General features: G+C 45.9%; 1 pseudogene across 1 annotated transcript in view; it reads left to right on the top strand.

Annotated features, from left to right (window-relative positions):
• The first annotated feature begins 9,660 nt into the window (after nt 1-9,660).
• LOC311223754 (voltage-gated delayed rectifier potassium channel KCNH5-like) overlaps nt 9,661-16,617 on the top strand; it is a 301,501-nt pseudogene continuing 294,544 nt past the window's right edge. Inside the window, exon 1 of the transcript in view lies at nt 9,661-9,733. The product of the transcript in view is annotated as a voltage-gated delayed rectifier potassium channel KCNH5-like (transcript). The remainder of the gene's footprint in view (nt 9,734-16,617) is intronic.

The raw sequence follows: 16,617 nt of genomic DNA, 5'->3' as shown, positions 1-16,617 counted from the left end.
TCTATTTTGGCCTTTGATGGACCTGCTGGCGCTCCTGCAAAAGCCTCAGGGAGGACGGGGGGGGGGCTTTGATATGCGATCCCTCCCTTTTAGGCCGGAGCAGGGAATGCTGGGGACTTGGACTAATTAAGCGGGAGATCAATGAGGAGGAACGAGGGGACGGAGGCTGGATGCTCCTCCAGATGTGTCGCTCGTATTGATCGGTGGGAGAGGGAGCCGTTCGTTCGATAGTTATATTCCCATTTCCTGGTCGCCGAGCGAGGCGTCGATGTCGGCCATCTCTGCCTGATTGATCTGTGTGTGACATTTACCAGCTCTCCGCTCAATACGATAACTGACGTCCTCGTCACGTGTGAACAGCTGAGGGAAACCAAATGAGCTCCCATCCACGTGAAGTCTGCCATTATTATTATTATTATTATTATTATTATTATTATTATTATTATTATTATTATTATTATTATTATTATTATTATTATTATTATTATTATTTGGCTCATTATCGATGGATTGCTTCACTCTGCCATTGAGGTGAGCGGTTTGTCTAACTGCGCTTCAATATATACCAATAACGTTAAGTTTTGTGGTTTATTATCCCGAGTAATAACAAGAGATAATAAAAAAATTCATACAGAAGTAATTTGCTTGAAACCCCATAGAGGCCTTTGGGAAGTGTCGTTCGGAAAAATTCCAACGCTCATCGAAAGCTCTCGGCAAAAAAACTACAATTCCCGACGTTCGCAAACTATACAACACCAAAACGAAAACCTATCTAATAACACTTTAACCTATTGGTAAACTAACATATTGATGATAATATACATTATAACTGCTGTTGTGACATGGTTATGATGTTTATACTTTAATACGTTTGAAAAATAAAATGACAAAATTACTTTTGTCATTGGATTTTTTGGATCTAATCAGTGGATTGCATATTTTCGTCAAGGAAGCAGAATATGGCTAACCCTCTCTGCCTCTTGGGACATTTCAATTCGGGCTACCAACTTAAAGTCGTGGACATTTGGATTATCGAAGCTTTTGGGATTGCAATAAGACGATTTTGGATCCGTTTACCGCGCACAGGACCTACCAAAATGATTAAGACACTTGGACACTTGGACTAATGATTCAGTCATTTGGACGGAGTTGTTAAAAACTCACTCCACTCAAATCAATAGAGTTATAATTCACTCTACTCAAAATCAAACTTAAATTGACGTGGCTGGGAAAATGTTGCCAGTCAGTCAGCCAAAACAAATTTCTGGACGACTCCAAGGTTGAACCTGAGAGCTGCTCGAGTCGAAGGCCCTCTTGGAGATAGGAGATAAGGACGGTACATGGCGTTCCTTTCCCCAGCACCACTACCTCCCCCACCCAGGACTTGGCTTGTGCACTCCCCCCCCCCAGTCCCACCCCCCCCCCCCTTCCTCTGCATTGGCCCTGCACTGTCGGCTGCCTCGTGTGAGGGATCACCCCCCCCCCCCCTCTACAGCCCTGTAACAACCCCAACCCACTCCCCCCTCCTTCCGTACATGGCGCTGCCTAGGACGGCTGCCAGTCTGTTTGCGGTGGTGAATACGCATATGTTTGTCTCAAGGCTCTGTACCATTATTACTATCTAAAATGTAATAATTGTGGAATATTACTGTAATGAGCTGTATGTGTATGATCCAAGCGTCCTATGATCCTCATAGGAGCATAACAGAAAAAAGCATTCCATGTGAAGGTATTCTGTATTTTTGCATGTAGTAGTAGTAGTTTATTTCTTTTCAGTCATCATCACACACAGTACAATATACATCATCATTTATCAATATTTGATTATTTACAGTGACTGAAAAAGGTACAGACTGAAGCATAGTGCTTATATGTGCCTGTCCTATATTCTTACCAAAAAAATACAAATTGTTTTACTCCAAAACAGTATTATAAAAAAAAGAAAAAAAAGCAAGCAAAACAGTATTTTTCACCCTTGTAGTTTTTCTAAATTTAGCTTTACAAAAAATACAAAAATGTAGATTCCAAAACAGTATTCTAAAAGAAAAAAAACAAAACAAAACAGTGTTATTCACCCTTGTAGTTTTCAAAAATAGCTTTACAAACCTTTTTCTTAAAAACCAAAATCGAATTACTCATTCTTAACTGTATATCCGCATTGTTCCACAAGTTAACCCCAATAATAGAAATACACCTCCTTTTAATCCCTTTTTTAGCTTTCTGAACAGTAAATTTACAAATATCTCTCAAATCATATTTTCTTTCATGTGTTGAAAAAAACCTTTGCACCCCATCTGGGAGTAACTTTGCTTTAGCTCTGTACATTCTTTGCATAGTTTTATAGTAAACCAAATCATTAAATTTCATAATATGAGACTTTATAAACAATGGATTTGTGTGTTCATAGTAACCAGCCTTGAAAAGGTTCCGAATGGCCCGCTTTTGCAGTACGACTATTGGATTTACTGTATTTTTAAATGTCGACCCCCATACTTCCACACAGTAAGATGTCAACTAATAAAGAAACTTCAAACAGTCTGGAGAGATTGATTTATGACGTGATGTAATTTGCGGTCTGCCGATGGACCGCACGGGTGGATGAGGTTAAGGGTTTGCGGATTTTTTTTTTTTTTTTAACATTAGTATGAGTTTTCAGGTTAGGTGTTATTGTACTTATTTTTAGGGTGTCCTGTCTTGTGTACATGTCCGTTCGTGTTTTTGTGCCTTTTTATGTTCCATGTATGGACCACATTGGAAACAAGCCTTATTTTTTACCAGCGTGTGGACACTGTTATTGTTTGTTTTTCAAATGTTTGTCCTACGATTGTGTCAAAATAAAGTATTCAATCAATAAAGTATTCAATCAATTGTCGTAGCCATGAATGCATCGTGCTCAAGGGCCTGGTGCTGTATGTCATACAGTAGGTAGTGGTCATTGTTTTCTTTCATTTTATTTTATTGTTGTTTCTTTTGGAAAGTGGTTTGTGGTTGGGTTTGCCACTGACTTGTATTGTATTTTGTGTATATTGGCATGGGCTCTGTATGGGAGAATGTGTATCCAATTGTCCTTTCTTTATGTGCTATTAAGATAGATACCAATATCCTCTCTGTGCGTTCAGTAGAAAGCTATCCAGCTGCAAGCTAGCCTAGCTTAGCACAAATGAATGGAAGCGGATACAGACCACTAGGGGCGACATTAGCTCGGGGCTCGAGGTAGAGCAGTCGTCTGGTAATACAGAGGTTCCCGGTTCGAATTGAAAATGGGGGACCCTGCCGTTGAGCCCTTCGGAGGTGTCGTGGGCCTGTCAACGAAACACCAATGAAGGAGGGTGCCCATGTGAAGACCCCAGTGAAGCTTTTACCCTTACCCCATTCAATACCAAGTGCTGATTATCTAAGGGATTGTACTATCTAGTCCTATAAGCTCAAGTATGGGATGTCTGCTGTCCTGAACTGAACTTAACTGTTGTTCTGCCTGACCTGTTGCCTCGATGTGTAATGAACGTCAGTTTCTACGTCATTAGATGTGCTGTTATAGCTGTGTACTCAGCTAATGAATGGATGGACAGCAGGTACGCCTCTCCACACAGGCCCCTGGCTGATCTGCCTCCAGCAATACATCAAGTCACAAAATAAGCCCCTAAAAACCCCAGGAATGGCAGCGTTCCAAAGAGAACTTCCTCAAGACTTCAACCTTACTATCGCACGGCTGCATCAAAGCTAGCGCCTTTTTGACAAAAGCCTTCCTTGGAGTATCGCTACGCATTAGCCTAAAATAGAAATGAAGATAAAACTTTGAGAGTGAACTCATGAACATGAAGTTCCCATAATTTTTTTGTTTTTCCTGAATGAAATGCACTGGTTGGGGAAAAGCTTTTAGGACACGCGACTGGTGAAACAGTAGGCAACGTAAAATTAACAATGGCTCCCATCAGCAACATGACACAGGATGATAAACATCTATTATGCTCTTATGGCTCCCATCAGCAACATAACGCCTGTCCCGTCTCCCTGTCTCCCTGTGAGTGGCTGTCTCGGAGTGATGACCGGAGTGTTGGACGTCCCGTGATGATGACCGGGAGGATGCGACCCTCTCTCTGCACTGCCCCTTTGCCTCAAATACATCCGCCATCAGCTCTATTTTTTATCTTTCAAAATGTTGAGTTGCTATCGCATGCACTTATCTGTGTTTCATTACACATATGAGTGCATGCTTGCCAACTGTTCGCCTCTTTTATTGCAACACTACTATCACAAACTTCTAAGAAGGGAGATCCCCCTTGAATGGCCCTTCTACGGTTTCTCTCCTCCACATTGCCTGTGGTGCATTTTTTCCTATTGCTAGGTTTTAGTGAGTTTTTCCTTACCTTTGCGTGGGGTATGTCTGGGAGTGTTGCATTTATTTTGCATTTATTTTAAATTTTTTGGACTTTATGGTCTTTTTGTTTTGTTCTTGATTTATTGTGATGTTTCTTCTTGACTTGTTTAAAGAAGATGTGTCCGGCCCATGGGGATATTAACGTGTGTTGTCGGGCCTTACAAATAAATTTGATTTGATTTGATTTGATTTGATTTGACACGGGATGATAAACATCTATTATGCTCATAATGTGTGTCAAGTAAAACAACTATCTATCTAGTCGGTCTGTCAGTCAGTCACTCGACTGCTACTTGAGTTATTCTGTGTTTCTGCAGCAGAATGAAAGGGTTCCTGCCAAGAGCACAAATCAGTGACTGCGTCATTCCTTCCAGGACACTTGACTGATGGGACTTCTGAATGACGGGGACAAGTGAGCAAGGGGACCTTTCGTTGAGTGTCTGAGCGGTGAGATATTTGACTTAACGGGAAATTGGAGCAAGGGCATCATCCTTATTTAGCGACGGTGTCACGAGGCCCCTAACGAACGACGGGGGCCCTTATTGAGTGATGGGGACATTTAAAGGAACACGCCAACATGTTGGGAGAGAGACAATAAGATAGATACCAGTTGCCTCTCTGTGCGTTCAGTAGAAAGCTATCTGGCTGCACGTTAGCCTAGCTTAGCACAATGAATGGAAGCGGACAGTGCCGGTTAGCCTTCGGGAGAGGTGTTAGATGGACAATGCCTAGGCGACAGGGTCACAAGGCCCCTAACGAACGACGGGGTCCTTGTTTGAGTGACAGGGACATTTAAGATGAGATAAGATATTCCTTTATTGATCCCCTTGGGATAATTCAGGCATCATAGCAGCATGGGGAGGGGGGAGGGGAGGTACAGGCACATGGCAATAGTAGAAGACACGATACAGGTCATAAAATTAAAGTACAGTAGAAACGATCAAATAAAGATAGGCAGTGTAAACAATATAACAATTAATTAACTCTGAGTATGCACATATGAGAAAGTAGTGTAAATCAAATATATACTATGAGTAAGTAAGTATACAGTAAGGTAGATATGGCGTGATATACAGACTCAGACTCAGCTTCTTCCCATAGGCCATCAGAACACTGAACACTGATCTTGCCACACACAAGCACACATGAACACACACACACTCACGCACGCATGCACGCACGCACGCACGCACGCACGCACGCACGCACGCACACACACACGCACACACACACACACACGCACACGCACACACACACACACACACACACACATCCTTACTTACACTCTCTCACACACCCCACACACAAATACACTACAAAAAGGTCACGTTAAAAACACTGTATATTTGTATATTATTGTATATATTACTCATTACCTTTGTTTGTAAGCATTGTATTTTATCCTTATTACTTTTTATCATGTCTATATTCTATTTTATTATCCATTCTATTTTATTATTTGTATTTTTGCACAATCAAGGCGGGCATGGCCACCTATACATTTCACTACATGTCTCGTGTGTGTATGTGACAAATAAAACTCTTGAATCTTGAATCTATGTACAATTGTGTTTGTTTGTACAGTGTCTCCTCCCCCCCCCCCCTCAATGTACAGTGTTACTTGTTTATACAGTGTGCCCCCCGCCCCCCCCCCCCCCAACCACCTCCAATGTAAATTACCCAGTATGGTTGTCAATATCCCAATGTACCCAACCCCCCCCACCCAACCTCCTCCAATGTACAGTTTCTACGTCAAATGTATATACTCCCTTTTCTTGACTCCTTCTGTATCACAAACAGTACTGTATTTGCAAATCTGGTATGTCATAAATGTATAGATGTAGCAGTACTGACTATCTGTATGTCATGTATGTCATATATGTCTATATGAATTGAAAATGGGGGACCCTGATGGAAACAAGACAAACGTCTTTCTCAGGTCTGCATCCCCTTAACAATTGTATGTATTGAGCCGTACTGTATTGTACCCATTCTGCAATCTGTTAAATAAAGTTTTCATTCATTCATTCATTCATACGTAATACGTTGTCCGTTTACGTACATTTTATGCCCTGACTTCTAGGGCCATGTGGCCGGGGACTCCCCCCCTACTCAATATCTTGGTACATTCCTCCTGTGGTTATATAACCATTGTTTTGAATTTATGTGCAAATGCTTGTAGTAAATTAAAGTGGGTCTCTAGGCTGATCGGCCCCCGGGCCTCACCTGCAGTCATGCCAGAAACTGAGTCACTGCCACCGATTGGCTAAGCAAGCCATAGTGAAGGATGTCCATTCCAAATGGTTTGGGCACAGATACACATGCACACACACACACCTTCATGCACATAATCACTTGTCACACACACACACACAAATGCACACACACACACACGCACACGCACACGCACACGCACACGCACACACACACACACCAGATCTCTCATAATAGCCACTCTTGGGGGCGACAGTGGCTCAGGAGGTAGAGCGGTCGTCTGGTAGTCGGATGGTTCCCGGTTTGATTCCAGCTTCTCCCGGGCAGCGTATGGATGTGTCCTTGAGCAAGACACTTAACCCCTAACTGCTCCCGATGTGCAGGTTGGCACCTTGCACGGTCGCCTCCACCATCTGTGTGTGAATGTGTGAGTGAATGGGTGAATGTGAGGAACAGAGATTTTAAAGCGCTTTATAAATGCACTGTTTACCATTGACTCTCTCCCACACACATGCAGACAGAGAAAATAAGACGGACAGAGTGATAAACAGAGAGACAGATGGAGACAGCCGAACGGACACAGACAGACAGACAGACAGACAGACAGACAGACAGACAGACAGACAGACAGACAGACAGACAGACAGACAGACAGACAGACAGACAGACAGACAGACAGACAGACAGACAGACAGACAGACAGACAGACAGACAGACAGACAGACAGACAGACAGACAAATAGAGATACAGTATGTGAGTGTAAATGGCTTTCAGATCGGCACATGGCTCTTGTCTTAGAGGATTCTGAGCCTATCACAGCGTGGCAGGCAGCTGTCCAACCTGCAGTGTCACATATGCCTGAGACGCCATGATGCTAGTGGGCCAATTAAGGCCGTCCGGTGGGACCATCCGGCGGAGAGCGCGTTCCCTCACAAACCCCACTGCCTCCTCCGCTCACAACTAGCGAAATGTTGATATCTTGCTCTCAAATGGCTTTGACAGACTACTGGATATAGATCTGACCCAGAATCAGGCACAGACACACACTCACTCATGCACACAAGCACGTAATACACTTTGAACAATTTGCATGTGGACGGCGCACAAGCTGCCGCCTGTCGTGACAGGAGTCCGGTGAACAATTTGGAGGTGAGATGGATCGGTCTGTCAGATAACGGGGTTAAATGTCGCATGTGTCTAATGCACCCAGAGTCCCGTTCCGATGCCTTTTAGACACAAGTGTTTTGACTCCCATTACGCTTGTCATAGATTCAGTGGCCCAAAGGACTGATATAGCTGAGGCTACAACTAAATGCAGGGTGTTTCTTTTTTTGTATCAAGGCGCTTGAAAGGTAGGTTATAGACTACTATATATAGGCAACTAGGACATAGACTAGGCCTACTTAACCTATAAATAGATGTACAACCTCGCCTGTATTCTTCAAATTAATTATTTAGGCACCATAAAAGCTGTTTCAAAACAAAGCATGTGACCTCAGAGCCTGGTTCCTGCTCAGACACACTTATTACAGGTTTAAAAAAAATAATAAAAAATAAAAAATAAACCGGCCAGTTAGTATAACTTCTAAACCTATTCGTCAAATGAATTATTTAGACATGACAAGAAGCGGTTACAAAAAACAATGCATGTTTGGTTTGTTTACTGCCCTGCTGGGGCTCGCTCGCCCTGGCGTGGAGAATAAAAAAAAACGAGAGGAGCGCGCGCTCACAGATGTTTGTGACAGCGCGTGCCGGCAGCAGGGCCCAGCCACATGGAGCAGCGGCTGCCGTTGCCATGACCCCCGGTCCAGTCGGACCCTCAAAAGTCCCCCAAGGCCCCATTAACTCGTTCAGACGAGACAATTATTGTTCATTCGGGAACTTAGTGGAGGCGGGGGACACGGTGTCTTCCCCGCCGCGCGTGGAGATGATTTGTGTGTGCCTCTTTATTTTCTTCTCATTGGCGCCAAACATGTTTAAAAGGTGTCACTTTGGATTAAGTGGACACATACATAATCCTAAAAAAAACACCACAAACAAATGACGTTCGTGAATCATCTGGAATGAATGAATGAATGAATGAAAACTTTATTGAACAGATTGCAGAATGGGTACACAATATACAGTACAGCTCAATACACACAATGTTAATAAGGGGATGCAGATTCACATTCAGATGACTTTATTCACCATACAAATGGAACGTGGTTCGAAATTACAGACAGTGCATGATTTTTTTCACAAATAGGAATAAACATAATAATAAATAAATAAGTGCAAAACAGGACAGAACAGTGAGACAACAATAAGACAGTATAAAGTGCAGTGGTTGGGGACATGGATACAGTGAATGAATGCATGAATGAATGAATGAATGAATGAATGAATGAATGAATGAATGAATGAATGAATGAATGCATGAATGAATGAATGAATGAATGAATGAATGAATGAATGAATGAATGAATGAATGAATGAATGAATGAAAACTTTATTTAACAGATTGCAGAATGGGTACAATATACAGTACGGCTCAATACACACAATTGTTAAGGGGATGCAGACCAGAGAAAGACGTTTGTCTTGTTTACATCAGGGTCCCCCATTTTCAATTCATAGTGACATTTATGATGACATACGACACAACATACATGACATTTATGGCATAGGGACATACAGTGCGGCACAGTTCAAGTCCAGAGGTCCAGCAGCAGATGCAGACCAGATAAAGACGTTTTCGTCTTGTTTACATCAGGGTCCCCCAATTTTCAACCCCCCCCCCCCCCCCGCCCCTCCCCCTTGTCGGACTGGAGGAGTCCTCCTGGTGACTGATATCTACGCATGCGTTCTGGAGACATCATCGGAGAGCCAGCCAGCAGCATGCAGGCAGCGCTTCTTGCAGGCGAGAGAGACGCGCTCCTCCCGGGCCACACCACGCACAGTGCGCTCTGAGCAGCCGACGCGCAGCAGGGTTTACAATGAGCTGCTCCCCCGTCCCTCCGACTGATACCCATCATCATCACCCGCGGCCGCTACACAGAGCGTCCCCCCCGACCCAGACCACAGGATGCCCGGGGGAAAGAGAGGGCTTGTGGCACCGCAGAACACTTTTTTGGAGAACATTGTCCGGCGTTCAAGCGGTAAGTCAGTGTTCCATCCCCGGCCGCGGGAGCTTCTTTGGATTGTTTGTTTGCTTGTTTGCTTGTTTGTTTGTTTGTTTGTTTGTTTGTTGCTTATTTTTTACTACCTAAATGTTTATTATTGTGAGCGATCTGTGGTGGTGCTGAATTTCCCTCCGGGATAAATAAAGTACTTATATTCCATTCTATTATATTCTTATACCATGCACTCAGACAATAATCAGCATTATTCTTTTCGCTGTCATTGTTGTCCTAACATTATGTTCTCCCTCACAAAGTCACCTAATATAAATTATGCTTTTCACCATGATCCTATACACTATACTACTGCTGTTGCTGATATAATAATAACGTGGCATTATTTATAGTAAGTAGGCTGCCTAGTACTAGTAGCGCTCATTCTTACAGTATCAAAACTTTATGTCGGTTAATTGACTGCCAGTAGTCTATTCCATTCAAGCTGATGCTCAGTATTGATCTCGCGCGGAAGTAACTCCCCGTCTAAGCTATTAACCATCTAATCAATAATTGGCAGTTATCTTGTCTACTTCCAATCGTATTATTATATATATATATTTTTTTTTATCGCGGAGGGTGAATGGGAATGATTCTATAACAGTTAAAATTAGTATTTACCGCCCCCCCCCCCCCCGTTCTTATGTAAGAGCAGTGCATTTTGTTTAATGACATAATTACCGTTTTTATTTTAAGTTAGATTTACAATTCTACCGGGTAAAAATGCTATTCAATCTATTAATTTGTAAACACATGCTCTATATTTTCCCACATCGTGTTTTTTCTCAAGTCACTTGCAGTAAAAGCTTCACCACGATATAATAAACGACCACCGTGCACTTGGCCGCCACTGGCTTCCGTGTTATTTCTACCCCCCTCTCTCTCTGTTCTGCTGAGAAGTCACTGAAGTAATTGGCTCGGGATGAAAAAGAAGGAAGACGAAGAGGTAAAGGTCAAGATGGTTCTAGAATTCTGTCACACAGCGTCCCCGGGACTCAGTTCCGATGGAGCTGCCCTGGTGGAGGACGCTACAGCTGAGCTGCAAGGCTCGCGATTAATCTGAGAGTGATAGTTGGATTAGGTTGTTCCCCCCCCCCCCATCTCCTGCTGAAAAAACACCCGAGTGATTCATCAGAGTAGATATTAGTTTCAGGGACTTTAGTTGAGGGTAAAACCCACCTAATTTCAGTTTACCCACCTTTTTATTTGTGAAATAGAGTTTACCCTTTTAACCCTTTCACTGCAACGTAAAGGGGGTTAACCTTCTGTAGTGTGGCAGTGAAAGGGTTAAGATGATATCCATCCTTATGGTCTAAAATGTATACTGTATAGAAGGCTAAGTAGCCTTAGTACTATATCAGATATCAGACAAGTTACCTGAAAATACAGCCTCTTTGAGGAAATAAACTAAATAATACTCTTGTGGAAAACGACATTATTTATTTTTGTTTGTGATTGTTGGTGGCATTACTGTGCGGTCATGGACTGGAGATCATAGTCGTGTGCACCTTTCATATTATCACTGCGTTCCTGGTTGTTGTAGCATTATTCAGCGTTACTTACATCGTGTCCACGCACACCGAAGACTGCAGCCTGTGACCACAAGAAAAGAGCGTTTTTGTTGTTGTTGTTGTTTTAATCTGAAAAGACAGTAGTAATTGACTGGAATAAGAGGAGTGGAGTTTCTAGATTGTGCTCTGATTGGGTGTTGCATTGTACCCACGGGCGTCTGCAGAAGGCTGCAGCGCACTAGAGAATGTTTTCCCCCCTTTTTTTTATCTCGCTGAAGGCCACTGTAGTAATTCATGGTATTCCAGTGTCTTGCCCTACAATACGGCCACAGCTCATTTGCCACAGTTGTCATCTAATGACAATTCACCCTCTATTTGATTACAGTCGCCTGTTTTCTTCCTGCGAAGACGTCTGCAACCGAATACTGTGAAGTGATTGGAAAGAGACGGAGGGGGCGTAGAAAGGTTAAACCTGTTCCGAATTGTCGTCGTTCGGTCATTTGTTTTTCTTCTGGGGAGAAAAAAACCACCAAAACAATCTCTGTTTGGTTTCAAGAGGGAGCCAGATGAGGTCGCGATGGTTCTAAAATTCTTTGTGATTATTGCGTCCTCTTGCGCTGGCACCACATGCTTTATGTGTTAGAAAAGTCTCCTGATTTAGAAGCCTTCTAATCCAGAAGTCTGTCTGATTTATCACAGACTGGGGCCTTTCAGTTCATCCAGAAATAACTTGCACCAATCACAATGTGTTTTGGATTTTGAGATATTTGAAGCAGAAAACGTTAGCATTTCTAAGCATCCTAGCACAGTTAGCATGTCGGGACAGTTAGCATGTCCAGGAAGTTAGCATGTCCAGGAAGTTAGCATGTCCGAGCAGGGCAGGGCAGGGCAGGGCAGGGAGGCGACATAGGTAAGGCTCTGGCCTCGTGATCGGACGGTTGCCAGTTCAAGCCCCGGTCACGCCGTTGTGGGAAAGTGGTGTTGTTGTCCAACAGGGAGACACTCTGTTCTCTGGACCTGGTGGTGTTGTTGTCCAGCAGGGAGCACTCTGTCCTCTGGACCTGGTGGTGTTGTTGTCCAGCAGGGAGCGCTCTGTCCTCTGGACCTGGTGGTGTTGTTGTCCAGCAGGGAGAGCACTCTGTCCTCTGGACCTGGTGGTGTTGTTGTCCAGCAGGGAGCGCTCTGTCCTCTGGACCTGGTGGTGTTGTTGTCCAGCAGGGAGCACTCTGTCCTCTGGACCTGGTGGTGTTGTTGTCCAGCAGGGAGCACTCTGTCCTCTGGACCTGGTGGTGTTGTTGTCCAGCAGGGAGACACTCTGTCCTCTGGACCTGGTGGTGTTGTTGTCCAGCAGGGAGCACTCTGTCCTCTGGACCTGGTGGTGTTGTTGTCCAGCAGGGAGAGCACTCTGTCCTCTGGACCTGGTGGTGTTGTTGTCCAGCAGGTAACACTCTGTCCTCTGGACCTGGTGGTGTTGTTGTCCAGCAGGGAGACACTCTGTCCTCTGGACCTGGTGGTGTTGTTGTCCAGCAGGGAGCACTCTGTCCTCTGGACCTGGTGGTGTTGTTGTCCAGCAGGTAACACTCTGTCCTCTGGACCTGGTGGTGTTGTTGTCCAGCAGGGAGCGCTCTGTCCTCTGAACCTGGTGGTGTTGTTGTCCAGCAGGGAGCACTCTGTCCTCTGGACCTGGTGGTGTTGTTGTCCAGCAGGGAGCACTCTGTCCTCTGGACCTGGTGGTGTTGTTGTCCAGCAGGGAGCACTCTGTCCTCTGGACCTGGTGGTGTTGTTGTCCAGCAGGGAGCGCTCTGTCCTCTGGACCTGGTGGTGTTGTTGTCCAGCAGGGAGCGCTCTGTCCTCTGGACCTGGTGGTGTTGTTGTCCAGCAGGGAGCGCTCTGTCCTCTGGACCTGGTGGTGTTGTTGTCCAGCAGGGAGCACTCTGTCCTCTGGACCTGGTGGTGTTGTTGTCCAGCAGGGAGACACTCTGTCCTCTGGACCTGGTGGTGTTGTTGTCCAATAGGGAGCACTCTGTCCTCTGGACCTGGTGGTGTTGTTGTCCAGCAGGGAGCGCTCTGTCCTCTGGACCTGGTGGTGTTGTTGTCCAGCAGGGAGTGCACTCTGTCCTCTGGACCTGGTGGTGTTGTTGTCCAGCAGGGAGCGCTCTGTCCTCTGGATCTGGTGGTGTTGTTGTCCAGCAGGGAGACACTCTGTCCTCTGGACCTGGTGGTGTTGTTGTCCAGCAGGGAGCACTCTGTCCTCTGGACCTGGTGGTGTTGTTGTCCAGCAGGGAGCGCTCTGTCCTCTGGACCTGGTGGTGTTGTTGTCCAGCAGGGAGCGCTCTGTCCTCTGGATCTGGTGGTGTTGTTGTCCAGCAGGGAGACACTCTGTCCTCTGGACCTGGTGGTGTTGTTGTCCAGCAGGGAGCTCTCTGTCCTCTGGACCTGGTGGTGTTGTTGTCCAACAGGGAGCACTCTGTCCTCTGGACCTGGTGGTGTTGTTGTCCAGCAGGGAGCGCTCTGTCCTCTGGACCTGGTGGTGTTGTTGTCCAGCAGGGAGACACTCTGTCCTCTGGACCTGGTGGTGTTGTTGTCCAGCAGGGAGCGCTCTGTCCTCTGGACCTGGTGGTGTTGTTGTCCAGCAGGGAGAGCTCTGTCCTCTGGACCTGGTGGTGTTGTTGTCCAGCAGGGAGCGCTCTGTCCTCTGGACCTGGTGGTGTTGTTGTCCAGCAGGGAGAGCTCTGTCCTCTGGACCTGGTGGTGTTGTTGTCCAGCAGGGAGCGCTCTGTCCTCTGGACCTGGTGGTGTTGTTGTCCAGCAGGGAGCGCTCTGTCCTCTGGACCTGGTGGTGTTGTTGTCCAGCAGGGAGCGCTCTGTCCTCTGGACCTGGTGGTGTTGTTGTCCAGCAGGGAGACACTCTTTCCTCTGGACCTGGTGGTGTTGTTGTCCAGCAGGGAGCGCTCTGTCCTCTGGACCTGGTGGTGTTGTCCTCCAGCAGGGAGCGCTCTGTCCTCTGGACCTGGTGGTGTTGTTGTCCAGCAGGGAGAGCACTCTGTCCTCTGGACCTGGTGGTGTTGTTGTCCAGCAGGGAGCACTCTGTCCTCTGGACCTGGTGGTGTTGTTGTCCAGCAGGGAGAGCACTCTGTCCTCTGGACCTGGCGGTGTTGTTGTCCAGCAGGGAGCGCTCTGTCCTCTGGACTTGGCGGTAACAATGCCCCTTGTTATGGTAACGGGGTCACCGCACAGTTGCGAGTGCCATCCTTCAAACGAGACGTTAAACCGGCTCGTTAAAGAACCCATGGCGTCTATTGCAAAGAGTAGTGGGTTCCCCGACGTTCCTGGCCAAATTACCTCAGGTCTCTGACACTGAGGCCACCTAATCATCCCTCTCCCTAATTGGCTGATATCAATCCTCATCTCCCCCGAGCCTTTGAGCCATAGATGTGTGCCTGGCGCCGGTGTGTGGCACTGGCAGCTGTCGAGCCCACGTGGGCCAACGCTGAGCGCTACACAGTGGTGTAAAGTGCTTTGCTTTCCAGAAAAGCAAATGCAACGATTCATTCCTTAATTCTAAACAAGGGGGGAGGCATGCATCGTGAATATTTGATTTTATTTTATTTTATTAGGGATCCCCATTAGCTGGTGCGATAGCAACCAGCTAGTCTTCCTGGGGTCCACACACAAAAAAACACACAAAAACAATCACTATTGCAAAAAACTAAATTATTAAAAGTCAGTACACACAATGCATAATGAACCTACTGTAACAATTCATATAGCTAAAATTACATTAGTGTAAAACAAAAACAAAAAATTACTATACAGTGTTAAAAACAATTTAAAAACAATTTAAGATTCTTTTTAAAAGTGAATCTACTTTAAATGCAGCAGAGGTTCCGAGGCAGGCCATTCCACAGAGTTAATGCTCTAAAAATAAAAGATCTCCCCAGAGCGCTGGTTCTAGGACCTGGCAATTCAAGCTGCCCACTACTGGAACCTCTAGTGTAATGCTCGTGCACAGTATTACTAAAAACAATCTGATTATGTATAAAAACAGGAGTCTTACTGCTCATGACCAACTTGAACAGCACAAGTATATGGTGTAGCAACAGAATGTAGAATGCTCCATCATGCTCCACATGACCACTGTGTCATGCTGCCAGTATCTCACAAAGTGGACCCTGGCTCTGTGTTTTCCACCCCAGCTAGTAGGAACACATTCGGGAGGAAACACTGCTCTCGGATTTATTACAGAGGGCATCGCATGCAGAGGCACAGCGTGGAACTCTTTTTGAACTTTTAAAAATAAACCTTTCAGTCCAGACCGTCTGCGGGCCCCTAGGTAGTCTATATTCCACTACTCTGCCCACTTCCAGTAGTGCCCCTGGTGGCACGTAGCCTGTAGGCGATGATAAGTGGGTTGCCAATATGACAGGGCAGGAGGAAGGGCAGGAGGAAGAGTTCTCCAGGTATGTCCTCGTCTGGGAAATGTCGTGGGGAACACAAGGTCTCGTGCCGGTGCAAGCAAATGCAGAGGTGAACAATATACCACACACCTGCAAACTAGTCACCTTTAGGTCACAGACACCCTTTTGATCCTGAAGTACAGTAGGACACTTAAGTGAACGATTTCCGAGTGGTTTTGTGTGTCCGTCACCTTTTTCCCCACTCTCTATGAGTTTGCCGCTATGATATTCTGTATTCTGAGAACTCTCCTTCCTTTCCGTATCGCCTCACGTAAAAATATAGTCGAGGAGGGCGGCTCATTGGCGCAGTGGGCAAGGCGCTCGCCTCTAACGCAGGAGACGCTGGGCTCGAGCCCAGCTCTCGGCGTTGCTACCGGCTGGCCGGTCGTTCATACTAACACAATTGGCAAGTGTTAGAGGGTGGGAAAGCCGGTGGGTGGGGATTTTACGTTGTGGACAGCGACTTCTACAGGTCGGTTTGGTGACGCCGGTGCGGCGGAAGCAGGAAGTAGCGGGGGCAGCGTGAGCCTCCCACTCGTTACTCCTCGCCACTGAGAGATCGAGCTGCTGCAGTGAAAAGATGCGACAGGCTGCCTCCTCGTGTACCGGAGGGGACACGTGATGCAAGGCTTCTGTCCTCACTACAACCGACCTGTGGGAGGCATAGTCTAGCAACGTTCAAGACAGGGGAGGGAAGAATTGGATAATATGAAATTGGGATGGGGGGAAAAAATTTAAAATGCTATAACCCCATCCTCTCTCTCTCTCTCTGGAAGACCTATCAGCCTGATTAGCGTCGACTAACGGCGGCGGCGTTGCGGCGCACCCACTCTTTCCTCTGCACTGTACCCACCTCAACAACAACAACAACAACAACAATAACTCAATCTACCTGGGAGGG

Source organism: Notolepis coatsorum (assembly GCF_963971535.1).
Source record: "Notolepis coatsorum genome assembly, chromosome: 2".
NCBI lineage: Eukaryota > Metazoa > Chordata > Actinopteri > Aulopiformes > Paralepididae > Notolepis > Notolepis coatsorum.
This window is presented reverse-complemented; position numbering and strand designations above follow the sequence as displayed.